At 34.8% G+C, this 13,199-nt stretch overlaps 1 protein-coding gene across 6 annotated transcripts in view; it reads right to left on the bottom strand.

Moving 5' to 3' along the window:
- erbin (erbb2 interacting protein) overlaps positions 1–12,728 on the bottom strand; it is a 158,783-nt gene extending 146,055 nt beyond the window's left edge. For 5 of the 6 annotated variants that reach the window (XR_012385941.1, XM_005155576.6, XM_005155578.6 and 2 more), the window contains exon 1: positions 12,294–12,689. The gene's annotated coding sequence lies outside the window, so the exon portion shown is untranslated. 6 annotated transcript variants of the gene reach the window in all.
- Between the last annotated feature and the right edge of the window lie 471 nt (positions 12,729–13,199).

Below are 13,199 nucleotides of genomic sequence, written 5' to 3'. Positions count from 1 at the left end.
AAGTAAAACTTTTCCCTCTTTGAACACAATATATTTTAATTCGAGAGACTTTTAAAATATACTGGAGCAGTAAACATGTCAGGCTAAATAATTCAAATATTTATTGACTTCTGCTGTCTTATTTAGCTTCTTAAACACACATTTCTTTACAATGTAAAATGGCATATTTGGAAACTTTCTGCTGGAGATAAAGTTTTGTCCAAAAAAAAAAAAAAAAAAAGCGTAAATAAAAAAAATCTTACACATACCTTAGGAATGGTATAACAGAAAATTTGGTGGTTTTGAAACCTCACCTTTTCTTTGTCGGCGCAATAGCCTAGTGGTTAGCGTGTCGACATATGGTGCAATAGCACATCAGGGCGTCCAGTGTTTGAATTCCGGCTCGAGGACATTTCCCTACCCCCTTTCTCTCTCCAATGTCGCTTCATGTCTAACTACTTTCCTATCTAATAAAGCCAAAAAGGCCAATAATAAATCTTTAAAAAAAACTTAAAAAAAAAAAAAAAAAATATATATATATATATATATATATATATATATATATATATATATATATATATATATATATATATATATATATATATATATATTTCTTAGATTTATATTTAAATATGACTCTTCTCTATTTGTCACGTTTTGAATTAAAACACTGAAAAGTATCATCTACTATGCAACAGTAATAACTTGCATGTCACAATACCTTAAATATAAACCAAGCTTTTTTGTAGACTAAATTTTCATATTTAACAAATAAAAAAAGCAAAACTTTATTGCATTTTCATATAAGCCACACTCCATTATATTTCTATATTACATTACACTCTAATATATTTGTAATAGCCATTCCTTTCGTGAGGGTTATCATTTGGTGCAATCAACCCTACAACCCGTTAACATTCATTACGATTATGAATTGCGCCACACACAGAACTATATTAAAACTCACTGCTGCACACAGCCACTGTGAAACAGGAAATGGCACTTCTAAATCAGTCAGAATGCAAATCCATAATTAGACACTACAGGTTGGACTGAGGCAGCAAAAACAAACAAAAGCCTTGTGCACCTAGCGAAACCAAAAACACAACCACATTTCTACATCTCAGTCTGCTGTGTTGAGGGAGCGCAGCTGTGAAGGAGGAAAGGCTGAAAAGCCAGCGATTGGTCTGTCTGACGGTCACTTACTTCTGCTCTAGTTCCTCCTGGGTCCTTTTATCGGCCTCTTATGTGTTAAAGATTTACTGTCAGAGCACACACATACCCAGCGTGATTGGAGTCTTGAGAAGTAACACCAAGCAAACCTGCATTATATTATTCTCCTGTAAATCTGAAGAAGGGTGGATTTGTTGTGTTTCAGCTAAGTGCTGTGGGAGAGAGAATTTTTTACCTGAATCACGTCACTGACCCACATACATATGGGAAACCTTGAGATGCCTCCCAGCAGCCTTTCAAACGGAACCCAGCAAACTCTGATGAATGCTTGTACACGCTGAAACAAAAATGTCAGCATAAACCACAAAGGCCTTTCATCACGGAGGTAAACGCTGGTATAGCGCTCGCTCTTAAATCCGTGTTTATGGTAATAAAAGCGAGATTGTCACATTAGCTTTTATTTGCTTGTGTTGCATGGCGTTGAAAGAGTCCGATGATAAGCAGGATTTGAGTTTTGATGCTAAAGACGGAAAGGAGAGGCAGATGCTGGGGTAAGTGGGTCACAGAAACAGTCGTATCAAGCGAGTAAAGCTGTCGGCACAGATGTGAGATTTGCCGGACTCAAATGTCAAATGTTACACAAACTGCTGTCGCGCTGTAAATGCTGCAGGCCTCCCGAAATATAAACAACCATTTCAGCAGGTCAGCGAGCAGCAACATGAGCTTAGCTTTGCTTTTAAAAGATATATATATATATATATATATATATATATATATATATATATATATATATATATATATATATATATATATATATATATATATATATGGTTTAAATACAGAGGATTTTCACATAACAATATCAATAAAAAACTAAATTACGATTCAATTATGATTAAATTATAGATGTTCCAAAGGCAGGGTTTCTGCAGGTTCTATCAAGTGAAATTTAAGACTTTTAAAACCATTATGAATGAAATTTTACACTTAGGGCTTAACACTAATGATTATTTCCAATGCTTGCCACAAATAAAGTCAAATGTAATTATTTCTTAGCAACATATTTTAGTGTGTCAAAACAAGACAACTCTAGTTGTCTAGTTGTAAACAATATTTTCAACATCATACACACACACACACACACACACACACACACACACACAGACACAATTAAAAAAAAAATAATAATAAAAAAGTAAAATGAGTTATGCACCGAGGGCGATGCAGTGGCGCAGTAAGTAGTGCTGTCACCTCACAGCAAGAAGGTCGCTGGTTCAAGCCTCGGCTGGGTCAGTTGGCATTTCTGTGTGGAGTTTGCATGTTTTCTCTGCGTTCGCGTGGGATTCCTCCAGGTGCTCAGGTTTCCCCCACAGTCCAAAGACATGCAGTACAGGTAAATTGGGTAAGCTAAAATTGTCCGTAGTGTATGTGTGAATGAAAGTGTATGAGTGTTTCCCAGTGATGGGTTGCCGCTGCGTAAAACGTGCTGGAAAAGGTGGCGGTTCATTCCGCTGTGGCCACCCCAGATTAATAAAGGTACTAAGCCGAAAAGAAAATGAATAAATGGATAAATGAGTTGTCCATGTCCACCACATTTTTTTGCTTTTTTTATTTAATCAGGCTTAGATAAATTAACATTAAGATGTATATGTTCAGCCTCATACAGCGGTATTGAACACATAATTCATGTTTAGAATGGAACTGAATCAGATTTGGTAAAAATCCAAACAATACAAATGTAAAAATTAAACAAAACAAAAAAAAATCTGAAAAAAACTGTTTTGTGCAATAAACAATGAAATGACACGAGGAGAAAGCACTAAACTATTTAAATGTATTTATTACTTTATATAACAGGCTTTTTGGTGATGGCAGCTTAAAGACACCTCTCATAAGGAGAATGAGGTCACAAGCAATGCTCAGGTGTGACTTTTTACAGACTTCAAAAGTGTGTAAAAATCTTGATGGTTCTGTGGGTGTTGTCTATCAAATCTGATCTTTATTTTGTATTGTATTTTGGATTTAAGTCTAGACCATTCGAGCAGCTTATTTTCTGTCTGTGAAAGCATTTGAGAGTTTGCTTGGCTGTGTTTTGGATCATTGTCTTGCTGAAATGTCCACCCTGGTTTCATCTTCATCATCTGGTAATGTAGATGTTAGACTGAAGCAGCCGATATTCATTTATGCTGACAAAAGGCAGAGGGTTGCTGAACTACTGAGAGATTTCAGCTGCTATCTGGGCTTTCATTGCTTTAATACACCTTCCTTTCTTTATTTGGTCAATACTTTTCCCTGCATCATTTTATTTTATAACACTTCCCTTCATTTGTAATCTAATTAAATTATGGATTACCAACATCTGGTGAAAACGTCACATCAACAGCACCTTTAGAAATGTTTTCTGAGAAAAATGGTGTTCAATACTACTTTATATCAGGTATAACAGACACAACAAAGAAGATGATCACAATTTTTGAATTATGAAGAATGTTTAAAATTGGATCAGAGAGTGCACGACAAAGACCAATTTCAGTGTTTTTAAAGAATCCAACGAGGCACAAAAACACACACACAGACACACACACACACACCATCAGCACTTGCACATCATTAGCCTTTTCCACAGCTGACCTCAACAAGCCCCTTCAGACCAATGACAAATGTGTGCGCACACACAGAGGCGCAAACAGAAAATCACGCTCGCAGCAGTTGTGACTCCAAACAAACTTGATGAATACAAATTACACATCTGACCTAAAAATGATACATCAGGCCATTTCTTCCTGCCCTCCTCCGATTTAATAATGATATGTTGTGTGTAAAACCGTTTCTAAGCACCAGCCACAACAACATCTGCCTGAAATCTGTGCGTATATATCCTACCACACACACACACACACACACACACACACACACACACACACACACACACACACACACACACACACACACACACACACACACACACACACACACAAAACAGTTCATTCCCAGATGAGACTCTCTCCAAACCTTTACCACCACAAATTGAAATAAATTCACACATTACTACTAAGCAAACCTGTTCCCTGCAAAGTGCGAGTAAACCAAGGCCAGAATCATAGTTACGCAAGTATATAAACTGAATGTTTTGCTGACAGAACACAGGTATGCGGCCTCGTTCTTGAAAAACCTAAGAGAATAGTTGGCCATGACTTCAAATAGCGCCTCTGAACACAAAAGGCAACCCTGAGCACTGCTCTATAGGCAAGCAAAGATGATTGTAATGATTTCTTGTACATAACATGGCTCACATCATTTCAAAAGTTGCCACGCTAAACTCAAACATGCAGTATATGGTGAAAGCAAACACTCTATCAGGGACTCCATGTTCAATCTTTCCTGTAGGCAGAGAAAGGCTGTGTGTTCATGACAATAGCCTGAAGAGACGGAGCAATGAAAATCAGTTTGGCTGAACAGTGTGCTGCAGGGTTTTGCAGATCACATTTCATGGTATTTCGCAGGATTCATTTTGTTAAATCGGCAACTTGCTAAAACAGAAAAGTCAGTAAACAATGTTATTTACCACGGACAAGCTTTAAATAATAAGAATGTGTGTGTCTATGCAGTAATTAGTGCCTCATGCATCACAAGAAAGCCTTATCGTGTAATTCTTGGAGGTGACCTCAATAATCTTTGTCGCTGCGATACATTTACGAATTCACAAATAACATTAAAGCCATTTTACAATAACAATTACATTCTACCTCATTGGCCAAAGTTTGTAATTGAACATTTATCTAAAAGGATATTTAATAATTTATATAATAGGACATTTACCTTTTTAACATCAAATTAAGGCTACACGTTGTATGGTTTTAGCATTGATATCACAATGTTATCATTTGCAATAGTCACAATCGCAAGTATACGCAATATTAAGTCTGGATTATAATTGATCATTTTGCAAGTGTTATTTTAAGTCTGTGACTGTATGAGGGTTTTAAAAGCATAATGAAATTTACAGTTTAGAACTTAAATTAAAAAAGCAATCTTGATAATTATTTTCCATATTGAACGATAATGATATATATTTCGATATAAGTTGTTACTGCTTCCTGATTTACCACCACAAAAATTGGAGGGTCCATTAAATAGCATAACATATTTTCTGCTTACAAATTTTCGGTGGACAAATATTTGGTACACCTCTAATATCAACACACTGTCAGATTCTCATCGTTGCACATTTCTGCTGTGTGATTGGCTCTTAGATCAATATAAAGTAAAAAAAAAAAAAAAAACAGTCCAGGGCTCATCATTGTATTTGACATAAATTTTATCATGATTTGATATTATATCATTTATCGGCCAAGCCCTAATCCCAATCAATCTAAAATTATCAATTCTTTCCAAAAATGTATTTAACCTAACTTGTATTCATATCGCATTATTTATTGTAAAAAATATATATATTTTTCATTGTTAGATTTTTTTTAATATCCTGCAACCCTACATCAAATTATATAATCTAAATATGAAAAGTATTATAAAGTGTTCATAGCTATTTACAATACTATGCTGTTATATAATCAGGGACATAAAATGACCTCAAAATTACAATAATTTTGCTTATCACAACAATTTCTGAGACAATATATCACACAACAAAAACTCCTTATCGTGACCGGCCTAATCCCAACATGAAGAAAAAGTGCATGTTACAAATTGCTTATTTTCAAACAATATCAAGATGGTTTTTTGACTTCAACTGTCCATTCAGTTTTGATCCATATACAGACCTTGGCGTGCTGTCCTCGTAGAAAATAAACTGAACAATTACTGGCATTTCTATCCTCTTGTTAACACGGTGACATATAAATAATGTTTCCGGGTCCAGGTCGCAATGTAATGGAATTGAGAATATATTCATTTATGACCAATTTTTCGTCATATCACACATTTAAGTGAATTGTATATAAAATCATGGCGTACAAAAAAAGTCTCTAAACTTGCTGCATCACAAACACCAATATTTTGTCAATGTATAAAAAGTATTTAAAAAAAATCATTTTCTGGCAATCTGAAAATAGGCAGGGATATTGGGATATATTCGTGATTTTTAAAAATATTACAAATCTCTTTGTAAATGTTTATTATTACCATTTATTGACACTCCCCATACAGTTTGATATGGTGCTTGGACCTGGAAGCAACTTCGTGTGACATCACACTTAACAAGTGGATAATCAGCAGTATGTCCCCAGCACATGCTATCAGATACAGCATCATTTGGTACACGGAGCCTTATTTCAACAAAATTTTTCATATTTTTATGAAAATAAACATATGAACAGGCTTGTTAAACTTCAGGATTGGGTCACTCCCAAAATAATGGCCACATTCTGTTGTCTGAGAGATCAAAAAGATTGAAAACCAATGCTAATCGATGAATCACATCACCACCAAAACATTAAAAAATTAAGTCTAATTAAGAACCACTAAGATTATTGTACATTATGACATTTCCTTTAATGAAAACTAAATATATCCAGACAATTTGGTTTTGTTTGTCAAAGTTGGAATTGTTTTGCAGTAAATCAAAATATAAATGATATTTATAACTAAAGCAACAAACAATTTTCATGTAAATTTTGTACCATGGCTACAATTTCATGCAAATGATAATTAAATTTTTTTTTATAAAAGCTGAAGTATGACTCTGACATGTCATAAACTCTCCCTAAAACAAAAACATCCACCTGATATCTTCAGCACCTAAACTTCCCACAAAACTTCTCTAAAACTAGTATATCCACATTCAGAGAAGTTTTTATCTTAAGTAACCACGGTAGTCGGAAATGATGATCATAGTATTATTACAATAATAAAAGTGCGAGCTGAAAAACATTTCTTGTTCTAAATGAATTGTTTATCTAACAGCCTAATGGGAACACATTTTCTATGAGAAGTCTGAGTCATTTACCAAGCAAAGCCGGTGTGCGATATAGAGAGCAATCACATGGTTCTGAGTGTGGGAACATAGTGTATGGTGCTGCAGAAAAGCTGGTGCTGTGAGGGGCTCTGAACGGGAGAGAATGTGCAGAAACACTCAGGGAAGAGATCCTGATTTTAATGGAAACATTCCATAACACTTACACGTACCTCTGTCTCTCACACACACACACACACAATGCAGGGCCACAGTGAAACCTATCTAGAAGATCAGTCTACATATTTTCTCTGCAGAAGCACACATTTTTGAAGAGGAAAAAACACGGAACACAATAAATCTGTAATTGTGCAGTGTGGCGTGAGGAGAATGAGTTTCTGCAAGCACCTTATTTTCCATTGCTAAATCTTTGTCACTTGATCTAATTCTATTAAGCTCAGAAGATTTATTTTTGTTTTCAGTCCACAAGCAATAATTTTTTTGTACTGTTCACTTGAATGAACGGATTCATTAAAGGTGCTGAAAGATATTAAAAGCATTAATAAAGAAAAATAAAAACATTTCGGAAGAACAAAATTAGAGATGCTATTATTTGTGTTAGGGTTGCAAATCCTTGTGCAACCCACTGTTTTACTGTCTGCTTGGTCCAGTCTGAAACAGTCCCGAATAGGGCTGCATGATATTAGAATATTTTGTTTTGCTGCAATATATTTTGCGATTATGAACACAATTTCACCAGATGCCTTGAATAGCTCAAATCATTCATTTAGATTGGTTGGGTTGAGTCATGTATAAAAAAATTGATTGCAAGAATAATGACAACAGAGCAAAGAAAAAAAGAAAACCATTCTTTATGGTTTTCCGGAATGTCAAACAGTATTCAGATACAAAAATGTCAAAACATAATGCAAAATAACAGTGTAGTCTTCATGGTATTAATAAAATTTCTCTTCATTAAAGTTACAAATGTTGTACGCTATTGTGCCCGAATGCTTTAAACTTTCCTGAAAAGCCTTTAAAACATATGCAGATAATAAAGTGTCACTCTGTTATGGTTATTTTTTGCAATGACTCCACAAAACTTTTTAACGACTATAATCCCAACTTTACATTGCATACCCTGCGATGTGACTATTGCGGATAGACACGTACATTGCGATAACGATGCTGAAACGATATATTGTGCAGCTCTAACATAGCGTTAGAGCTTTTTAATTTCTTCTTTGTTTGTTTTAAGTTTGCATTCTGAGCAGTGAAGAACAAATTACTTCGGGTTTGCCGTGTTTAGGCAAAGCTATTACACATATAAGTCTCATTAAATCAGAACAACATAGATGAAATCACAGCTGAGATCACTTCTGGTTCATTTGTTTCACTGCATATGTAAGGTCATGTGGAGTGCAATGTGGTATTTTGCATGGCCTGGTCTATATGGCTATTGACCCATATTAGTAAAACCCATACCAAAGAGACAAGACACTGAACACACATGCACAAGACATTAATTCTACCTGTCTATGATGTGACATTCAGGTTTTATATCAAACTAAACATGTAACACCATATTGAATGACCCATCTGAAGCGCACATTTGTTCTTCTTTATTTAGAGGAGAGAATTCTTCTGTTTGCAATTCTTATACACCTGCACTGGAACTCCTGACTACGCATCCAGCAGCTCAGGCCTGTTAAATAACTGATTCCTTGTGACTTTATTCTTTAATTAAAATGCCCAATACAATCTAGTGGAAGCTACGGAGAAAACCCGAGCAGAACAATTCCTGATTAAACTTCACACTAGCCGGATATGTTCCAATCTGTTTGTTGCTGGACGCAGAAAATAGGGATTAGCCATAGGGGAGATGAGCCGACCAAGTGGCAATAATCTCCCTGAAGCCATCTTATCCTATTAGCTCTATTTATCACCTGCTAAAACGATCCGCAAGACCAACAGCAATCACACCAGAACATAGATGAAATCCTGGCTATAAATCAATGCAAAAGCCCATAGGAACTAAAAACCACTGGAGCACTCTTATATCTCAATTGTTTCTATTCGATGGCAATAAGATTAAAAAGGATGGTACCTTTGCTCTCCCCTGAGAAACCATTGTACAGCTCCCACATTTTTCTTTCAAGGAACTTTGATGATTTTTACAGTTATTCCTGATAACTTGAAAAAGAAATTCTCCCCAAACTGTTGTAATGTGGCATTATCACCTACTTTTACAACATTTACTAAAAAAAAATTAATAAACCAAGAAATAATATACATCATTGATTTATGACTTTTAACAATACCTTACATTATTAGGTTTTCTGTGATTAAGGACAACCTGAATGCTTCAAGCATTTCAGATTTTGATGATTAAAGAGATTAGAGTTGCACTTTACAGCAGCATATGCACATACAATGAATGACGAGCACAATCGTTTTATCTTGACTTCAAATCTCAGAGTCTTTAGTCGTGTTGATGACAAACTTGGACTCGGGCATTTCAGAATGACTAAAACAACATTTGAGATGGCGTGCTGCTTTGAGATCAATACACCAGTTAGTCCAGTTATACAATCACGTTAGTTTGTAGTTTTGCACAAGGAATTTATTCGTTAATGTGTTTCCAATGTAGTTTATTTGTGTGCTGTATTCATGCATGTTTATTTGATTGATAAAGAAAATGTGTTTAATTAAAGCCCCTTTAAGACTAGTCATTTCACTCAGTGGCCATCTTTGAAACACCTCTCGGATGTTCTATCTGAACAGGCAAACATCAAATTCTCCAAAACTGTTTGCCAGGCTTACAATTACATTACATTTATGGACTCACCAATAAAATTGTTATTTATAAAAGTTATTTTAAAATGTCTTCTGACTTCTGCTGCCTTCATTAGTTTCAAAAACACAGATTTCTTTACAATTTACAAGACATCTTTGGATATATTTTCTGCTGAAATACTGTTGTCTATAAAAAATTGTAAATAAAAAAATCTTACATTTACCTTAGGAACGGTATTACATAAAATTTTGTCAGTTTTTAAACCTTGACTTTTCCAAACAGCGGTATACCTCGAAAACGGTTATCGTCCCATGCCTAGTTGGATGAAAATGAAATTTAACATTAGCACTAACATCATATTTCATGGATAAAGCAACTAGATGACTAACAAGATCACATCATTAAAATATAATATAGACCTTTATAGGAATTACTTGTGCGCACCTTGGCCATGTTGTCAGATTTAATCACTGATTGAAGAAATATAACAGGTAAATTGAGGACCCAATCTGACAAAAAATTATTAATGGAACAATAACAACAACATTGACAACTTAAGTTATTCTGAACCTAAAACAGCCTATTTACTATCATTTCATTTCAAGTAAAGCATTTCAAAAACTGGCTGAACGGACATGCCTTGTCTTGTTTACAGACCTGTGCACTTTTTCAGCAAAATGCTGGTTGCTCCATAAGCATTTTATCCCAAAGTATTTTAGAAATGTTCTTGATAAAAGCATTAAGAGTCACAAACTAAAGCAAACTTTAATCAGAAAACCAGAGCAAAAGACAGCACAAGACTGTACTTGAGAGATTTAATAAGTGAAAGAATTATAAGCGAACTAAACCAATTAAAATAAACATTGATGAAAAATATGAACAATCTAAAATAAATGTTTGGTTATAGATCTATAGATACGTGTTTACACAGTGCGAAGTGCTTTATGGGAATGAGTAGAGCTGTAGATCGCTTTTGGCATGCTTTGCTCTCTGCACATCACTGATTGGTGGAACTTCTGTATAGAATTAATATGGATAATGATGTATTTCTGCAAGATTATTTTTTAAAAGCTGAATTAAAGCAAACAAAAGGATCAAAAAAAGCTAATGGTTAACAATCTCAATTTTCATTCACTATTAAAGACATTTCCATAAGGGGTAGAAAAATGTGGTAAGTTTTTTTTTTCCCCATTAACCCAACTGATCATTAGATTTCCTTCGCTGTCATGTTAAGCATCACCACCTACACGGAGGCTTGCTATAGGTTACCAATGTTCACAAAACATGAATTCAACTCAAAATGTGTTTTGGAAAATCTCATCAACTCAAATCTCTTAAAATCTCCAAAAAAATAAATAAATAATCAAAAACTCATTTAAATGACTCGATTTTGTTCATAAATCAATGATAAACAAGTCCACACATTTAAAGTCTAAAATGTTATCAAATAACATTTGATTAAAAAAATGTAAGTGCTACGAGTGCTCTGATTATGAACTTATGATGAGTAATAACATTTTCCCCTGGGTCATTTTCTGATCGCACTTCTCATTATCCCATGACAGAGGATGCAGTGCACCCATTCATTCCTTCATCATGAGTTTGAATGGGGCCTAAAATGAGCATAACCCCACAGACTGTCCGACGTTTGGAGTCATCGCAGAGCTCCTGAACAAGCCCTGATTCACCGATTTCGATCATTACACTCTCAAAGCCTTTAATAACTACTGAAACGCTAATCTGATCACTAAGCGAAAGGATCTGCTCATAGTAATCGTAAACCATCAACACGACCTCTGTTTTTTTTTTACCTACACAACCTGTTCCGAGCAGGAAGTGATTTTGAAACAAAGCAAAGGCATGAAACGTTAATGTTTCAGTGTGATTTGGAGTGATAGAGTGACAGTAAATTACTCATTACACATTATAAACGAGACACTGCAGCAGCAGATATACCGCGTTAACCACACGGTGTATTCAATAGGAGACAGAACAGAAAACAGGATGTGTTGAGAGATAGAGGTTACTGTACAGTATTTTCAACAATCAAACCTCACATTCGAAAATTAATAACTAAATTCATGTCAATTCTAAATCATTGAGTACGTTAAAGTGTGTTTTTTGTTTTGTGATATAACACGTTATGCATAGTAACGTTACATATGCCCAAACGGAGAGCACTGTAAACACCTCGCGTCTAACGTTAGACTCTAACTATGATAATACACTCGCTTCGTTGGCAATATTCTAATGTATGAATATGTACACATCGAAAACAAAAAGTAGGTCAATTATAAACAACGATGTTAATAAGAAATAGGAATTGGACACCAAACAAACGTCCCCCAGCGTTCGTTCTTAGCATTATCTGGCTAACGCTGAGGAAGACACCAACCAAACCGCTGAAGGACAAATAAAATGTCTTGTACTCACCTTAAACTAAACCTTTCCGTTATTTTCCTTTCATTTACGAGGGGGGAAATCATTCAGCTAATCCATGAGGGTTAGTTCACGACTGGAGACACGGAAAAACATCACAAAGCCCACGAGAAACAGCGCTAGATGCTGGAAAGCCGAAGAAAGCTGCTGCTAGCTGAGCGAGCTAATGCATTCTTCACCTCACAGCGCGACGGAAAGTTGCTCACAGCTGCTTGAAGTTTTCTGGCTGTTGCAAAAAATATAGATGGTTTGACGAGACAAGAGGGTAACAAAAACAGAGTCCGTACGGTAAAAAGCGACCACAGAGGTCGCCGAGATCATGAATTTACATTGAGCCGCGAAGGAGCAGTCATTGAAGTGATGGAGTAGTGAAAGCAGCGCTCGAGCACTGGCCAGTCTGCACTACAGTTGTGCTAATGGTGATGTTCTGAATCGCCCTTCTGAATCGGTTCTCTTGAACGATTCGATTTGACCGGTAGCGAAGCTTTTAGTCTGTTAAAGGGACATTTCACTCAAAAAGAAAAATAAATATTTTTTTTATTTTGCAGAAATAAAAATAATTTTTTTAATCAATTTGTGTATGAAATAGAAAATTAAATATATTTATTTGACTCTCCACTTTAGCCAAACCTGTTCAAGTTTCTTCTATTCAACAATAAAGATAATTTATTTATTTTAAAACTTAAAATAGAAATTTGGAACCTCTTGAAGAGAGTAAATTACAATTTTGGGGTGAACTACCCCTTTAAATTCCTTATTAAATGAAAATTATAAAGAGGCAATTTATATAGAAATATAAATATAATATTCTAAAATATTATTTGACATTATAGGTGACATTATTAATATGTATATTATATTATTTATAAAAGACAATATTATTTTTTTAATATCTATATT

The sequence above is a fragment of the Danio rerio genome, chromosome 10 (genome assembly GCF_049306965.1).
Source record: "Danio rerio strain Tuebingen ecotype United States chromosome 10, GRCz12tu, whole genome shotgun sequence".
Taxonomy (NCBI): domain Eukaryota; kingdom Metazoa; phylum Chordata; class Actinopteri; order Cypriniformes; family Danionidae; genus Danio; species Danio rerio.
This window is presented reverse-complemented; position numbering and strand designations above follow the sequence as displayed.